Source organism: Macaca nemestrina, chromosome 20 (assembly GCF_043159975.1).
Source record: "Macaca nemestrina isolate mMacNem1 chromosome 20, mMacNem.hap1, whole genome shotgun sequence".
Lineage (NCBI taxonomy): Eukaryota > Metazoa > Chordata > Mammalia > Primates > Cercopithecidae > Macaca > Macaca nemestrina.
This window is the reverse complement of record NC_092144.1, coordinates 39,601,171-39,618,827: the sequence shown is the minus strand read 5'-3', so window position 1 is coordinate 39,618,827 and position 17,657 is coordinate 39,601,171. Positions and strand designations below refer to the sequence as shown.

Genomic DNA, 17,657 nt, shown 5'->3' with positions numbered 1-17,657 from the left:
CAACGTCAACACTTTTACATCTGGTTTGCGTTAATAACTCACAGATGATAAGTAGGAATAAAGGCCAGGTACACCTCCCTGATGACTCCATAGAAGGCTGGCTGGCAAGTCTGGAGAGATTGGCTCCCAAAACCCCGAGGGTGAGAGCAGATGAAAGGCAAACTTGCCTCACGCAGCATTGTGATGTGCGCTCTTTTGGGCATGGGTTGGTGTTCAAATACGGCTTCATGGAGCAAGAAGCATTTGGACTGATGCCTGAGAGAAGAGTGAGACACTGGGCGGGGACAGGAAAGGCAAGGGTGCCCTGGTAATATAGGAGATGCCTGTAGAACATGGGAAGAAGCATTCCTCACCCACAAGCAGAAGATGGGATGCTAGCCTCTGCTGTAATTCCCAGGCCTTTGACTTAAATGCATTTTAAGAAGCAAAATAATTCCCATGCTCACAAATGCACCGGACAAGTCTTCCCCTTTAGGGTCCAAGGAGTGAGTATGGTAGAATCTTTGCAACTACAACAAGTATGTCTGTCCCATGACTGTCAATTCTCCAACCACCAGGTCTGTTCTAGGAAACCCCATGTGCAGAGAAGGTCCAGGCCATGTGCCGAGAGCCCCAGTCTGAAGGGCATGCAAACTATGTGTCACCAACATAGGTTCCGTTCAGACAGAGCCCAGCACTGCTACCTACCAGCAGCTTGGCCTTGGGCAAGTCACACCACCACGGATAAGCCTCACTTTCTCCATCAAAAGACAGAGAGTGTTCTCAGAATTACGTTAAATAATATATTGCATTTCAAAGCCCAAGACCACCTGTCTAATAGGCACTCAATAAATGCTAGAGGGTCATTGACAGGACCCCATCTTGGTTTCAAATTTCCCCGGGGAAGACGGAGTCTTGCTTCTTCATACAGCATCACTAGGGCATTCCCTACTTTCCAAAAGAGACTGGCATTTTCCTTTTGGCCTGGATTTGGGATCCCCTGTGGTGAGGGAAAGCCAGCCCAGAATTCTACCTTTTCCTCTGTGGGAGAAAGTAAAGGAGCTCTGTTCAACTCCCCACCTCTCTCTTGGGTGACTCATCTGGAATGCAATGGTCACAGATTCAACTCATTAATTTTATACTTCATGCTTAAGTTAGGCTGCTTTGAAATCAACACTTGAATATATACCAATATAATAATTAGGGGAGTCTCTGGTATGTATATACGTGTGTGTGTGTGTGTGTGTGTGTGTGTGTGTGTGTATTTAATTTGGAACCTGGAAACTAGGAGAACATCACTGCTTTCATTTTCCTATTGTGTTGATGCAACAGTCTCAAAGCATTTCTGTTTTCATTCACAGTGCCAATCCTACCTAGGATACACTTTATATATCTAGACAGACAGATAGATGGATAGATAGATGGATGGATGGATAGATAGACAGACAGACAGACAGACAGACAGACAGACAGACAGATAGATAGATAGATAGACAGACAGACAGACAGACAGACAGACAGACAGACAGACAGACAGATAGATAGATAGATAGATAGATAGATAGATAGATAGATAGATAGATAGATAGATAGATAGATAGGAGGAAGAAGGGAGAAAGGGATGGAGGGAGGGATAGATGGAGGGAGGGAGAGGGAGGGAGGGAGGGAGAAAGGGAGGGAAGGAGGGAGAGAGGAAAAGAGGGAAGAAAGAAAGAAATGAAGGGAAAAGATGGAAAGCACAGTCTATAATGTCCCTACCAGGAATCCAGCAACCAACCAGTACACATGTGTGCATGTATGTGTTTTCATGTGCGATCATGTGCATGGCCTAGAAGCATGGTGCTAACATTTGATGGGTTAGAGTGAGAATATTTGTTTAGTGAAGACTTGGACCCCAGACCCATCCATAACTCAGCTGACCCTTTAAAATGCATCTTCAGAACCATAGGAAATCAATCAGCCAATATTTATTGATTCCCAGGTACATCACTCCAAAGACCAGCCAGGAAGGAAGGAGGAACGGCACTTCTCCACCCAGCTCTGCAGATGACTGATGCCTGCAGCCTTTCGTGGGGCTTCTATTTCTAAAATATTCAACAAAATGTATTAAACAAGTAACAAGAATAGCTGGCCATTCATTGAATAGCTGGTCTCAGGGCTCCTTAATCATTTTCTCTTTTAATCCTGATGACCTTATGAGGGAGAAAGAATTAGTCCAATTCTACTGATGAGAAAACTGAGGCTCAAAGATCAAAATGCCCTGCTTACAAACAGCTTGTAAGTGGTGAGGCTGGATGGCAAACTTGGTGCCATCTGATGGGTCCTGAGCTCTTTATCATGGTGTTACAGTGCTTTAAAACAAAACAAAAGGTGTCTCCAGCTCTTCCTCATTTACAAACTTGACGTTTCCAGCTCAATGAAATAAGCATCTTATTGAGGGAGGAAGCATCCCTAAACGTTAAATTATGCAAAAAAACCTTATAGATATGGATGGATCAAGCAACACACATAGACTGTGTAACTCTTGCAAAAACAATTTAATTAGCAAACAAAATGCACACAAAGAATCCTCCTTTAGACTCTCCTCCTTCAGGAACAATGATATAGTCAGTGAAAAGATACATGATGTTTCCTCATGTTACTCTAAAGGTTAAGAGTCAGTTGATGGTAGAGATTAATAAAAGGAGGGTCGCCTTGGACCCCGCAGTCCAGCAAGAATTCCACTCACCTACCTTCAAGATGAAGATCAGTGATCCTAAATACCTTCACGTTTAAGCTCAAATTATCATATTATGATTTTATGTTTGATTCTGCTAAGCGCTCTGATTCCTAGAGAAACAAGGGCTCCCTCCCCAGCCTCCCCAGGCTGCCTGGCCCCTTCACAATGGCCTCCACGGGAGGCCAACCTCTACCAGAAGTGAGTCAAAGAGACAGATTCCAACGGGAAAGTCTGTCCCGGGGAAGGAAGCAGCTGGAAACCACTCATTCTTCAGATCAATGAACAAATTATTTTATTGAAGGTGGTATTTGGAGATCACACAAAAATTGTGTGATTTTCATCTGAGCAATATTATCATGCAAAGGGAGAAAAAGTTTTCTTAACAACAGACTCCTGCTGTCCCCTAGATCCACACAGGGGCCTGGTATTTTTCACCTGAGTGGCCAGGCTCCTTAGCCAGGCAGTGCCTAGAAGAAAAAAAAAAAAAAAAAAAAACATCTCACAAGAATCTAGCTCTTGTCAACATTTTGAGATGTGTGGATCAAGTTGCTGGTGTCAGTAAAGACAAAGGAGGAGAATGTCAAAATGCAACCAGTTCTTCCGGAAGCATTTGGAAGATGGCACATACTCTAATATCTGGAATATATTACTTGACCTCACCAGACAGCCACCGCCAAAGAATAAACATGCCAACAGGCCAGGCATGCACATCTCTACCACCTCCCTCCAAAGGACAAGCCATATCACCATCCGTTACATCCCAGGGCAGTGTCATGGGGAATGCCAACCCGATGACCAGACCCTGGCTGAGCCAATCATTTGTCACCTACTAAGAAAGCCACTGTGTCTTCCTTGGGGTGGCAGCAGTTATTAAAGGGGAAAATTGCTACCTTGCAGCCTTAATCCATTTTTAGATGATGCAAATGTTCATGTCATCTTGTCTGCACTTCTTCTGCCTTCAAAACAGGCTAGAAGGAAATTTTAAATGGAACTAAAATTCCAATTGTGCGGGCCCCCCCACGCCCCAACTTTAACAAAAGCTTTTTCAAAATACTTTCAGGATGAATGTGTACACACAGGGTGAAAAAGCCAGAAAGAAGGAAATGGGTGGGGTGGGGGTGGGGGCCTGAAACAAAACAAAACAAAAACCACACGGAAAATAAATATTAAGTTGTCAAACCAATGATCTCTAAAAAGAATTGCAGATGGAGTGTCTGGCTTTTTGCTTAAGAAATGGTGCATGCAATGTCCATGAGAGCTCCAGGCAGGCTGTGGCTTCAGACTGCTCCCAGCTAAATACAAGTCCTCAGTACCCGGTGGCAGCAGGACTCAGTGAGAGAGTGGCTTTGCCAAGACCAGCACAGAAGCAAGCCCTCCACTATCAGAGGAGGTTTCGGCTGTGCAGATTAAATCCTTTCATGCCGGCATGTGGCCGCTTTTCTTCCTCCTCGCATTCCCACACTACCACTTTTCCACCTTTTGAACTCTTCTTGGACTGTTGGAGGGGGACTGCCCACCCACCAGCACTGACCCTCTTTCGGGTGGAAATGTTGGGGAATAAAGTTTCTCTGATGCTGTGGAATTCATGCACTGAGTTTAATGAACAGATCCAGCCATGTTCCATCCGTGAGATGCCCTCTGCTCGGTGCAGATTTAAGGCTGCTGAAATAGCCACTTGGCATCAACAGATTACAACCCCAAAACTGGGGGCCCTGGCCGGGGAAGCAAAATAATTAAAGCACTTTAGCTCTAATTGCAGTAAGACTTCCCAGCCCCTTCAGTAGGCTTCATATAAGTGACGGCCTCTCCATAATAATTTGGAAGACATTGCCTGATTTGATTTAAATAGATTTTAATCGAGAATTAAAATTTTGGGAAAATAACCACACCCAAAAATTGTATAAGCCACTTTTTTTCTCTAGTCGATAAGGGATAAGTGTTTCTAGGTATTTCAGAAGATAAAATTAAATATCAAGCTATTCAAATACATTAAATTTTATATGTAATATCTATGTGGTCTGTGATCTGTTTGCTGTCTCTATAGTTACTTGTTAGCTGACACAGCGTTTCCAAATATTTTCTTCTTCTTAATAACAAATTCACAACAATGTATATGTTCTCAAAGTAGCAAGTTCCGGTTGACATTTTTAACTTTCCTTTTCAAGGCGGGTTAACATTATTTGGAAGGATGATTTTGTTCTCAGTGCTAAGGACAGTTTAGGGAGGCAGGAGTGCAGACAAGGTTGAGACATGCACCTCCCAGGCCAATGCAGCTGGCTTCCAATGCCTGCTCGGCCATGCCACAGCCATGGGTGGCAACAAGTTGCTGTACCCCTCAGTTTGCCCACTGCAGAATCTGCCCCAAGGAGGCCATTCCCTGGGGCGTTAAAAGAACTAAGCAAGATAATGCACCCGGGGTGTGGAATGCAGTGCCTGGCATGGGGTCAGCACCCAACAGTGGCCACTGCAGGTGTCAATGTTGTGGCCATCTCTGCATACCTACACCGAAGAGCCCCAGACCTTCCCTTCCTCCCATGCCTGGAAACCACAAGCAGAAATGTCTGCTGAATTAATGCCACCTCCCGAGGGTCCTACGATCTGGTCCTTGCATGAACCAAACTCTCCTTCAAATTTATGGGACTTAGGAGGGAATCTCAGAAATGCAAACCAGACCATCATTATAATTAAGGCTGAATGGGCATTTCTGTGATTAATCTCGATTTTAGGTGGGCTTTTACAACCTAAGTAAAGTTACTTCATGGTGTGTGTGTGTGTGTGTGTGTGTGTGTGTGTGCGCGCGCGCGCGTGTGTGTGTGTGGGTGTGTGTAATTTAGTAATAAAGCAACAAAAAGCCTAAAAAATGTAAAGGAGTCCAGGCACAGTGGCTCATGCCTGTAATCCTAGCACTTTGGGAAGCCAAGGCAGGTGGATCACCTGAGGTCAGGAGTTTGAGACCAGCCTGGCTAACATGGTGAAACCTCATCTCTACTGAAAATACAAAAATTAGCCAGGTGTGGTGGTGCACACTTGTAATCTCAGCAACTTGAGAGGCTAAGGCGGGAGGACTCCTTGAACCTGGGAGGTGGAGGTTGCAGTGAGCCAAGATCGTGCCACTGCACTCCAGCCTGGGTGACAGAGTGAGATTCTGTCTCAAAAAAAAAAAAAAAAAAAAAAAAAAAAAAAAAAAAGGGCGAAGAGGAAGGAGCTTGGTGCTCCCAAATAGACAAACAGAGTCAGCAGTGGAGAGGTGGCCTCCCAGCATCTGGCTTAAGAGCCAGCAAGGAGGTAGGGGGCCAGAAATGTACTCCCCAGGAGCCAGGCCCACCGAGGTAATCAAAGACCCAACTAAACACAGCTCAGGTAATCAAAGCTGTAATGCCTAGATAGAAAACTTTCAGGTTAATGTCAGCTCAAGCCTACGGTGATCATTTCTCCTGTGTCATAACGGCACTTAATTTTCTCATTGGAAAGCCACAGACTGAGAATAGTAGGTAGAGGAAAGGGGGAAACTTACAGACTGATTTTCCTTCCTGCATCTCTTCATGCCTTTGAAGCATCAACATTACCTTCCTGCCACCACCCACCTGGAGGCTTTGGTCCACCCCAAAGAGTGCTTGCTCTGGCCCTACCAGCCCCCAAGCCTAGTGTCAGGGTGTGGTGGATGAGCTTTGAGACTCAGGAGCAAATCACAGAGGTCCTGCTGTGAATCTGGCCCCAGAAACGGCAGCTGAACGTGGGTTACGGGAGATGCTTTGTAGCAGTAGATGGGCTGAGCGTGCCAACTCCAGAGACATAAAGGATGGGTCTAATCCTAGATCCACCACCTACCCCTCCCATTGCCTCAGTTTCCCTTCCTGAATTCAGGATATATATAGTACCTGCCATCATAAGGAAGGTGTAAAGCACTAGGAGCTGTGCCTTGCACACAGTAAATACTCAAAAATGGACAACCAGGTGCAGTGGCTCATGCCTGTAATCCCAACACTTTGGGAAGCTGAGGTGGGAGGATTGCTTGAGGCCAGGAGTTTGAAACCAGCCTGGGCAACATAGCAAGACCCCATCTCTAAAAAAAAAAATTGTTAAAAACTACCTAGGTGTGGTGGTGTGTGCCTGCTACGAAGGAGGCTAAAGTGGGAGGATCACTTGAACCCAGATTGAGGCTACGGTGAGCTGTGATTGCATCACTGCACTTCAGCCTGGGTGACAGAGCAAGGCTCTGTCTCTTAAAGTTAAAAAAAAAAAAATAAAGTATCATTATCCTGCCAGCAAAGTGCCCAGTCTCAACTCACTCAGAGCCTAAGAACCATGCTTTCCACCGCTTAGTTTGCATGTCACAGTCAGGGGCCAGGGATGCGCTTCTCCCCCCAACCCCCCCGCTCCCACCCCTGGCACCACCTCCATGTGCAATTGACTTCTAAATAGTCAGAGCTGGGCCCCATGCCTTTGCTCAGATACAATTCAACCATGTGGAAGTTCTCTCCCCTCTCAGACCCCTGGGTCTTCCCCTGTTTGGTGCACAGCCCAGCCCCCTGGACTTACAGGGCACCGGGATATGTCTGTCTCCCCACCAGCTTGTGCAGTCCCCAAAGGTAGGACCACAGCTGACCTCCCACCCCGCTGAAGAGGCCCAAGACGAGGCCCAGAGCATAAAGTGTGGGAAATAAGCTTGATTCTCCCCAGGGGAGATATAGAAATGTCTGGAGACATTTTTTATTATCATAGCTGGGGGGTGCTACTGGCATCTAGTGGGGTAGAAGCCGGGGACGCTCCCAAACACCCTACAACGCACAGCACGGACTCCCACGAGTGCCCTGAGCTGGAGAAATGATGCCCAGGTTCATCTGTTAAGTTCCACCCAAGCCTCACATCTGAATCTTGTCTCTTCGGGAAAATAAACCCCACCTCGAGCAGGCTCAGAGCATGTGAAAAGCCAAGTACTTGATGCTGCTTATAGTAGCAAAAACTCCACTCTAAGAGAAAGACCAGAGATCTACAGTGATTTTTAAAAGTGAAAGCTCATTATCCTAAGCGAATTAACGCAGGAACAGAAAACCAAATACAGCATGTGCTCATGTATAAGTGGAAGGTAAAGATTGGGTACACATTAATAAAAAGATGGCAACAATGGATACTGGGGGACACTAGAGGAGGGAGAAAGGCAGGGGCAGAACGGCTGAGAAACTAACTATCGGGTACCGTGCTCACTACCTGGGTGACAGGATGCACTGTACCCCAAACCTCAGTATCACACAATGTACCCACATAACAACCCTGCACTTGTACCCCCTGAAGCTAAAATAAAAGTTGAAAAATTATTTTTTAAAAATCAAAAACTAAGAGGAGACTCTCAGGGAGCCAACAGAACCAGCCTCAGCAGCCCTTATCACCAGACACAGTCAACAGGAGCCCGTTAATGGCATCAACTGGCCGGGGGAGGCCCCCACACCCACCCCAGGTGGGCCCACCTTCCTGAGGGGGCTTCCATCCATGTTTGCCTTCATTTGGGAAAAGAAGGGGGGGATTTCGGAAAACTGGCCTGTGTTTCCTAGCGTCTCTATTCTGAGGGTGCATATTCTCTTGTATTTCCTGATTCCTTCATTTATTTCCATCCCAACCCCTCCAACACACATGTGTGCATTACAAACTCACCAGTCTATCCTGGATAGCACAATTGTGGATTAAAAGGAAATCATCTCAGAACAAGTATTTCTAGCAGGCAGCACCCTTCTCCAGCACACACAGACAGACACACACACACACACATCACCACCACCACCATCACCACCACAACCTAGTGGGCCACTCTCTGGCTTAGCCCATTCTGACCACACACATTATCTGCTCACTCCTCTAAGCACATTCAATGCCACCAAGGGGAACATCACAGCAGCCTGAAGAGTCTAGACCTGAACAACCAATCCCTCTCCCGGGCAAAAGGCTTCCCTTCCAACAACTCCTGAGCAGGTACCACATGAAGTACACACGTGAGACCAACCAGGCAGACAGAGACCTCCCTCCCCCTCCTCCCCATTGGCCCTGCTCCCTTCCCTCCAACTCCTCTACAGCCTCAGCCCAGACCCTGCCCTGACACATTCTGGAGAAGGTGCCAGTGTACACAGCAGGTGTGAGTTCAGAGGAAGCCCCTCCTCTCACAAGGTCCCACTAGTAGCAATGTGAGTGAGTTTGTGCCCTGCTTTTAGACCCCAAAATCCAGCCTTCACAGCCTGAGAGATGCCACCTGACCATCCCTGTCCTTCCAGCGCAAATCTAAGGCCTCACTTGGAGATAGGCTGAGGCAGGGCTGAGCACTGGTCCGCCCTAGGTCCTGGCAGACAGGCCCTGGAAGAAACTTCTCTCCTTAGTATGGACAAATGTCGACCTGCAGAAAACTCACTTCTGTTTTTAAATTTGCATCAAGTCTCACTTTAAATAATGTTGAGAACAAAATGCAAGCTGATATTTCAGCTTACTTAAAAGGCTTATTAAAAACACTAAATCCAAAGATGTTAAAAAGCTATAATTGTCCTCATTCAGCCTGGAAAAATAAATCTATTTGCTTTCTTCTTTTATGATACTCTTCTCATAAAAAAAAAAAAAAGTTCATCTATATTCTCATGAGTATCATTGCTGTCTTTCTTCCCCCTCCATTCAAGGCACTTTAAAAACACCTGTGCCATTCACAGCCAACTTTTGAGCAAAAGGCAACCACATTTGGGGAAGGCTGTTTAATTCTGATTTCCTGATGCCAGAGATAAGCTTCTCTTGCTCAAAAGTAAGATGGAGTTCAGAGTTCACTTGAATGGGCTCGTGGAGCTGATGGAAATTTCTTTGGTTACCTAAGGCAAAGCGAACAAACCTAATCATTCAGCTTTTTGGGGTTCAGTGAGCAACGATTCCACATCTCAGCACTGCCTTCAGTACCCCATGGGCAACTGTGGGAAGTCGGGCTGCACCTTCTAGCTGCCTCTCTGTCCTCTCCCATAATGGGGGTTATTGGCCTCTGACTTGGACCAGAAAACAGCATGACTGTCGCTCCCTGCCTGCCCCAAGTCTTCCGTGAAGACAGCCTGGCCAGCAGTTAAGTTGCTGAGTTGCGAAGATCTCCAGCCTGCTTAGAAGTTAACCACTCCAGGCACAGAACAAGATGGGCTTTCAGAGCGCTAGTCCAACAGAATGCAAATTTATTGAAAGCGTTTTCTCCAGGTTCCCCATAATTACCATTTATGTCTCCAGGAACTGTTTCCCCAAACCCAGTTCAGGGTGAAAGCATTTTAGAGACTTTCCCTGCAGATGACATATGAAGGACTAACCTTTTCTCATACGCCCAGATGTTAAGTTCATTTTCATCACATTTATGTAAATTTCATTTGAACAGTAAATCAAAAGAAATCTTAAATCATTGTACACTAGTTAAAAATCAACATTAAATCCGTTTGACTTGCAGTGATATTAACATGAAGACACAGTTAAGGGGCTGAAGGTACGAGGCAAATCTTCCATGCAATGGTCTCGGAGTCCAGGCCTTCGGCCACATGCAAATATCTCTGCCTGGTCGCAGTGCATTTAAGTTTGACCAGATTAAGGGTCTTCTGGAAATGAAAGTCTTAAAAGTTTTCTAAACTTTGGGAAAATGGGTCCCTCGGCCCAGGGGCCTGTCATCTATGTCAGTGTCTGGGACTGAGGCAGAGAAAGTCCACAGGCAGAGGCCCAATGCTGAGACTTCTGGCAGCCCGGTTTCTGCTCAGTGGGGGGAAAAGTTAATTCCTAGGGCTCGGCGGTTCCGCATTTGTCAGGGAGCAGGACGTCAGTGCTATCATTACCAAGCAAATCAGCCAGGCGGTTAATGGTGGAATCAGGAGACATTTGCACTCCGCTATCAGAATGACATCATAACTAAAGCAGCTTTCAGCCAGAAGCCCTGGGCTCTCCCCGAGCAGAGGCCAGAGGGCTGCAGGGGCGACCCCCTGCGACTCCCTGGACTGAAAGCTGAGCCCCCCCAGCAGCTTCCAGGCAGGGCGGTGGGCGCAGCCCCAGGCAAGTTCCCAGGCTGGCCCGGCAAACAGGAACTAGGGTTCTAGTCTTTCCCCAAGCAAATCGACTTTTCCCCTGCGTTCTGAACGCTGTAAATAATCATTACAATAATATTATATATTTTTAATAAAATTTGAGATACTGTGAAACCACTTTCCTTATCAGGCAAGGGTTGGTATTTTATAAATGCAGCTACGTTTTCGCTATAGGATTGATGGCATTTCCAACAGAATTGTCAATCTCTCGGTGACCCTGTCTTTAGCAAAGAAGGTCTGCACTCTCTCCTTCAAGCAAAAGAAATAAATGATGCTGGGGGAAGGGGGACGAGCTAAGGAAAAAGCCCTTCCTGCTCTTGTTTTGGTTGCTTTTCTTTCTGTTTAAAAGCACAGCGCAAACACACACATACACACACGCACACGCAGACACAAACCTTAGAATAATGGGGGAAGCATTTGGCTACAGGCTTGCATCTACGGCGCGGCGCGACCAGCAGCCGGCCCCGCTCGCTCGCAGCTCTGCCCTCAGCGGCGGCGACTGGGACCGACCGCCCGCCCGCGACCCAGGCGAGATGCCCAACTGCGACCGCGCGCCCCCCCAAGATCGCTTCCCGAGTCTCGCCACAGGTACACGCGTGGCCCAAACACTTCACCTGGCCCGAAAAGTCGGGAGACGGCAGAAAAAAAAAAAAAAAGTTGTGTGGGCAGCCAGCCGGGCAGTCCCAGAGCCCGCGGAGGCCGTCCTCCCGCCGCCGAGCCGCCAGCACGCGAGACCGGCCCGGGGCGGCGCGCGGCTCGCGGCACCTCGCTCCCGGCTTTGCGCGCTCACCCCGGGGCGCGCCGAGGCCACCGCAGGGCACTTACTTGGCACTTGCTTTTGAGTGTGCAGATCGTCGCGGTTTTCACTTGGGTTTTCAAACAAGTTTCAGGGAGAAAGAAGGAGGCAAAAAAAAAAAAAAAAAATCCAATTATGCAAATGGACTCCGGACTTGGAGGCACGGGTTGGATCTGACGCTGCTACTGTACGAGTTCTCGGAGCAGCCCCGGGCCGGGCAGATTTATGGGGGCGCGTCACGGCTACGCCAGGTCCCGCCGCCGGAGCATCTCGAAGTTAATTAAAGCGGTAATGTCCACTTTCCCGGCGACCCTCCATGCGTGGGTTTACTATTTCACCATCAAACCCGACCCCGGCGGGGGCGGGGGCCCTATCCGCACGCCTCTCCTTCCCTCTTCTGGCCGCCCCCCTCTTTTTCCTCTCTCCGTCTCTCCCCCCTTTTTCCTCTCTTTCGTCTCTTTAAGTCGCCTGCCTTCCACTCAGTGAACAATGAACAAAGATGTGAGTGATGGGAAAAGATCGCGCCCCCCCCCCAACCCCAGCAGTGAGCAAAGCCGGTCTTAAAGTAAAAATCCAGTTGCTAATATCAAACTGGGAAAGAAAACAGCGCGTTCCCAGTCTCACCACCCCCTCCACACACACACACACACACACACACACACACGCACGCACACACACACGCACGCACGCACACCCCACCCCAAGTTCACCTAAGCCCTGGCTGGAGACTGGGGCGCCAAGGTCAGGGCGCGCGGGGCTGCTCAACTCGCCCGGGACACCAGGGTTGGGGGACTGCGCGCGCTCAGGCCAGGCTTGCTTCCCGCGCCCCTCCCCGCCGGTGCCCTCTGCCGGCCCCCTCCCCGCCTCTACACCGGCCGACCGGGCCCGGCGGCCCGTTCCGGCTGCCCGGCCGCCGGATGCGCTCAGCAAACGCGGCCCCTGTCGGATTTCTGCTAAATTGCACAGCGGCGGCGGCGGCAGCGGCTGCCGGGAGAAGGCGCAGGAGGAACCGGAGGGCCGCACAGCGCGCTCGCTCACTCCGCCCCTCCCGTTCGCCCCTCGCCCCGGCCCCGCCGGCCGCCGCTCCCACCCGCGCACACGCCCCGGCCCCCAGGACGCACCGGGTGCCCGAGCCCCGCAGGCCGGGACACCTTGCAGCTGCCTTATTTTCTGCTAAAGTGAAAACGAAGGCGGCTGACAAATCACGTCTCAGGCGAGGCACCCGTTAGACATAACAATATCCGGCAAACAAAACCCGGCCGCCGCTGCCACCCGCGCACGGGGCTGAGACCCCGCCCTGCTCTTTCTCGGCCCCCAGCCCCTGGCCACTGCCCCCTCAACCCCAACGCTCCCCGCCCCCCAACATTCCAATCCTCCACCTAACTCGGGAACGGTGGACATGTTCTCCAAGAGGCAGACAGTAGGAACCACTCACAATACAGAAGTGAAAAGGGGGGGGACTTAACTTTCCACCTGTCCCCAAAGAAAGCCCTGCCGGAGTTTCCTCCGCAGAGTGACGAGAGAGCAAAACAGGTCTCTCTCTGCCCAGCCCCTTTTCTTTCTTTTTCCCTAACTTCCCCGCGTTTCGACCTTCCTTCACTTCGCATACATCCGTCTATATGGAGATATCTATATTTTAAATTATTTGCAAAACTGCAACAGATGGGCGCGTCGAGATCTGGACACTTTCCTACTCATCAAAGGAAAGCTCTCCCCCCAACTTTTTTTTTTTTTTTTTTTTTTTTTTTGCCTAAAATACACCCCGAGTCCCGCCTACGACTGTTTTCCTCAATTCATCTTCGAAAAATAATGTCTTGAAGCAAACAGAAAGGCTTATTAGAAAAGATAATTCCTACCCCAGTCATACATCTGCGCTGGGGTGGGGGCGGGAGGCGTCCCCCCAGATTGCACTCTTCCCAGACGCCCCGCAAGCCCTGCCTCTCCTCTGCCTTCCAGAGCCCCCACGCCCGCACTTCCTCGCTCTGATTGGCCTCATTTCTCCAGCCTGGGACTGGCCGGCTCGGTTCCCTCCATAACCTGTTACTTATTTATTTATTTATTTCCTCTTTGGCCCCCACCTGGGCCCCCAGGCCGGGGCCCGGCTGGGGCAGGTGCTGCGAGCGCCAACTGCGCTTGCAGGCGCCACGGCCTTTCCTGGGGTCGCGGGTTCGGACCCCGGCACCTCAGTCCTGAAACCGACTCCCCGGCCTCAGCCTGGTCAGGCTCCCGGGGCACAGGAGGCCGATGCAATCACAAAATGGCAGGTCTCAGAGGCTCTCAGCGCCTGCAAGTTTGACACATTGTAAGCATCAGCTAACTTTAATTTAAAAAAAAAAAAAAAAAAAGGTTGTAAATTACCCTCTCTCCACCGGCAGAAGGGCCGGAACCCCTCAGTGAGCGCGGACCGGAGGAGGAGCGCAAGGCGAACCCCCGTCCCAGGCAGAGGAGAAAATGGGGAAAGTCACTTGAGCAGAAGTTTCCGCGGCCCCAGCCTCCCCCGTCCCCTTTAGACTCCCCCCACCCCCTAGACCCTCTTGAAAGTTTCCCGGGGCCTGAGAGTGGCTCGCGAGCCGCTCGCGGGTGGGGGGTGCCGGCCAGGTCCCCGGAGCTGGGCGCGGGGTCCCGATCGCGCGCCGGGCGCCAGGCCCTGGACTCCTTTTCAAAGTAACGGTCCCGGGACCGCGGGCGGGGAGGCGGCGGCCCAGGAGCCGGTCCCTCTCGCCGCCGAAGTTCTCTAGCTCCATACGATGCCCGGCCGCCGCAGCCGGCTCGGTTTTCCTCCTCTTCCCCCCCACTCCCCACCCGCTGACAGCTTCTCTCGCCAACGTCACAGCCACGGATATTTAATTAGACCCGTATTTTTTAATCGCGATGGGGCGAGAAGGAACCGGGCGGCAGGCCTCGCCGAGATAGGGAGGGGGAGGGGACGGGGGGCCGCGCCAAGAGTCCAAACTCACTTTACCACCTTCCGGACGCGGAGCTGCCCCCCCACCGGCCGCTGCCCCCCCGCGCCGCGCCCCCCGCACCGCGCCGCGCCCCGCGATCCTCCCCCCCACCTTTGTTTTCCTTACCTTAAACATTGAAACGCGGGCGTCGGGAGCAAACTCGGGCACGTAAACGGAGCGTTGTAAAAGATTGTGTTCAATGAATAATGAAACATGCCCACACGATTGACTTGATCATTTTCCGGGGCTGAGGGGGGACGGGCGCCCTGCTCGCGCGCCTCACTCGCCCACTCGGCAGAGCCCTGCGAACTGTTCCCAGCCCAGCCGGGGCAGGGCGGGCTCGATTTTCATCAGCCTCTTTTCAGAATCGCCCCGTTCATTGATACTCATCACCCAGCCCCAGCAGACATCCCCATCCCCGGCTCGGCCTCCCCCTATCTGGTAGGTGAAATGCATTGTACCATTAAAAACGCTCTCCATTGTCGCCCTGGCATAATTCACAGCAACTAGATAGGTCTTGCGGCATTTAGCTTTGATGAGCCAGAGACTGAACCCTTGATATAATAATCTACAAAGAATGGTGTGTGATCGTCCATTTTTTCTCTCTGTCTAGCAACTAAGAAACCATTTAACACAGCGCAGCTTGGTTCTGACCTTGAGCTCATGTAAACACACTTATTAAAATCTATCTATTCTCCAAGAGCTACATTCTGATTGTCAGACTCGTTACTGAGACATATATCAGCCCCTTCCTTGTCACTACTTTGCATTCCTGCCTTTGACTAAAGAATTTTTTATCCAGCCGAGAGGGAGAGAGAGACTGCCACGGAGAGAGAGGAGAGAGAGACGGAGAAGGGGCGAGGAAAAGGCGTAATTCTTACCTGCTCCTGAAACTATTTAAAGTCTGTTTCTTTTCTGGGAGGAAAGAAAAAAAAAAAAAAAAAAAAAACTCCCGGGTGAATCTCGGTGGACAGCCGGACGCGAAGAATCAGTCACAGCCCGGGCGTTTAAGGGAGTCATCAGCGATCAAATGACGTTGATCCGCGCTGTAACCTTGTGGCGTATTTAATGTAAATAAGGCAGTTATGTTGCCAATCGCCGCGATACAAACGCGGAGAGGTCCTCAGCCTCGCCTCCCGCGCCTGCCATTAGAGGCGACTTTATTTACAGACACTATTTAGGAGATCATGATAATTCTAAAACAATACTAGTGCCAAATGATTATGAAAATATGATTTTAATTAATCACGTAGTAGGCAAGGAAATTAGCATACGGTAATTAAACTTCGAGAAAAACGTCACGCAGGTTCTCTGCCTTATGGGTCTAGAATAATCATCATGCGATGGGCTCCAGGACTTAATTATCAAACAAAATAACTTTTTTAAGGCAACTTTGCAAGGCGGATCCTCCGGGCAAACGTTTTGGTAAATAATATAAGCAGAAGTAACAAGGTGGGGGTGTGAGTGGGGCATGAGGTTGGGCTTCTGGGAAGCCAGGAGGGGGGAAGAAGGGGGAAAAAGCTGGATAATGCAATTATGGATTCTCTGTCCTAGAGTTGACAAAAGCTGGTGCCTCAAAAAGCCTCTTTGTTATGGGATTATATAATGATCCTGGTGTCATTATGGGAAAAAAAGATTCAGTAATAATAATAATAAAAGAAGTATCCAGATACACCAATGAGGGACTTGTTTTAAAGAAAAGCCTCGCATGTGACACTGGGCATGTTAATAGCAAAGAGACAGGATCCAAAAGAGTTGACCAAAAAAAAAAAAAAGGATACAGGGAGGGAGAGCGAAAGAGAGAGGAGAGAGAGGGAGAAAGAGAGAGAGAGAGAGAGAGAGAGAGAGAGAGAGGCCTGTGTTGTTGCGCATGATTAAGAAGTGATGGAGACAGATTGATTATTCAAAACGCCATGCCACAGGGGCACTTAAAACATTGATTCAGGTAAGACTTGCTCCAGCCTGCCCGAACTGAGCTCCCCCAAGACGACTGGCGGGTTTTAAACCAGGGCACCACAGACATCAAAAGCAAAGATACAGAAAAGGCATGCCACAGCCGCCCCGTCACCACCCGTCTCCAGCTGAAGGAGTCATTCCGTGGCAAGCAACCAGTCCAAGAGTGAGGGGAGAGGCACAGAAAACTTTGCGCGGGGAGGAGCGCTGGGATGGCGTGCCGGCGTTGGGGACGGGCGCGACGCAGCTGCCTCCGGCGCTGGGCCTGGGCCCTCACCGCCGGTGGTCCACTCCCCAGGCGCGCCGTCGGCGGGTATCGGGCCTTGCCGCTGCCAGCATCCTCTGACCCTGCCCTGAGAACCCGAACCCAGCGCTCCTTGCTTCTCTCTTTCTTTCTTTCTCTCTCTCTCTCTCTGTTTCTCTCTCTCTTTCGCCAGGAGTGCACAGGAGGAGTGAGGAAAGAATTACTTTCCTCCAACATGCTAGTTCCAGGAGATTCTTAAAGTCCGCTCAAATCTCTGCAGTGATGTTTTTAAAAAATCCTCTGCCTACCCAAAAAAGTTTAGGAATTCAGCCCACATTTTCCAATCTGATGTGTCTGAAATTCTCTTTGAACAAATACCAAAATACAAGAGGTTTTTTTTTTTTCTTGTATAGAAATTAGCATCGCAATCACATGAATGATATCACTATCTCTATGGGAATGATAGCCTGAGCGGTGGGGTGTTCTTTATTCCAGTTCTTCGTGGATCAACTGATTATACTCTGCCGTCTTTTGAACCTGTTATTGTAAGTCAAGTGATTCTTTATAAGTGACAGCGCGGACAAAGAGGCGAGCAGGGCCGAGCAGGTCGAAAGGAAGTGGCCATATGGACTTGGAGAAAAGGCACTTTCTCCCCTACAGAATGGGGGTCGCCTTTTAACACTCAAGCCTCTGGCCTCGCCTGGGCCGTGGGAGGCACGGAGCAGGGCGCGCGTCCTGGCGTCGTTCTGGGGTCCCCGGAGGTGGCTGGCCGGTCTGGGCCGGCCGGTGGACTAAAGGCCTGGGGGCCCCTTCCAGGCCTGGAGGCCCAGGGCTTCTGCGGCCTCAGAGCCCGTGCGTCTCGGGAGGGCCGCGCTCCCGGCGACCCAGAGAGCTTCGGCTGGGGCGCACTGCCGCGCGGGGACTGCCATGGCTTTGCGTGGCCAGGCGGGTGGGG

General features: G+C 50.0%; 1 protein-coding gene across 24 annotated transcripts in view; it reads right to left on the bottom strand.

Moving 5' to 3' along the window:
- LOC105495610 (zinc finger protein 536) overlaps positions 1-15,621 on the bottom strand; it is a 491,361-nt gene extending 475,740 nt beyond the window's left edge. For 12 of the 24 annotated variants that reach the window (XR_011617373.1, XM_071086006.1, XM_071086001.1 and 9 more), the window contains exon 1: positions 14,632-15,341. The gene's annotated coding sequence lies outside the window, so the exon portion shown is untranslated. Of the gene's footprint in view, positions 1-11,159; positions 11,351-11,589; positions 12,033-12,270; positions 12,295-14,631; positions 15,342-15,386 lie in introns of those variants that run through there. The other 12 variants (XM_011765364.3, XM_071086019.1, XM_071086025.1 and 9 more) reach the window with 6 other exon arrangements.
- Positions 15,622-17,657: the final 2,036 nt, after the last annotated feature.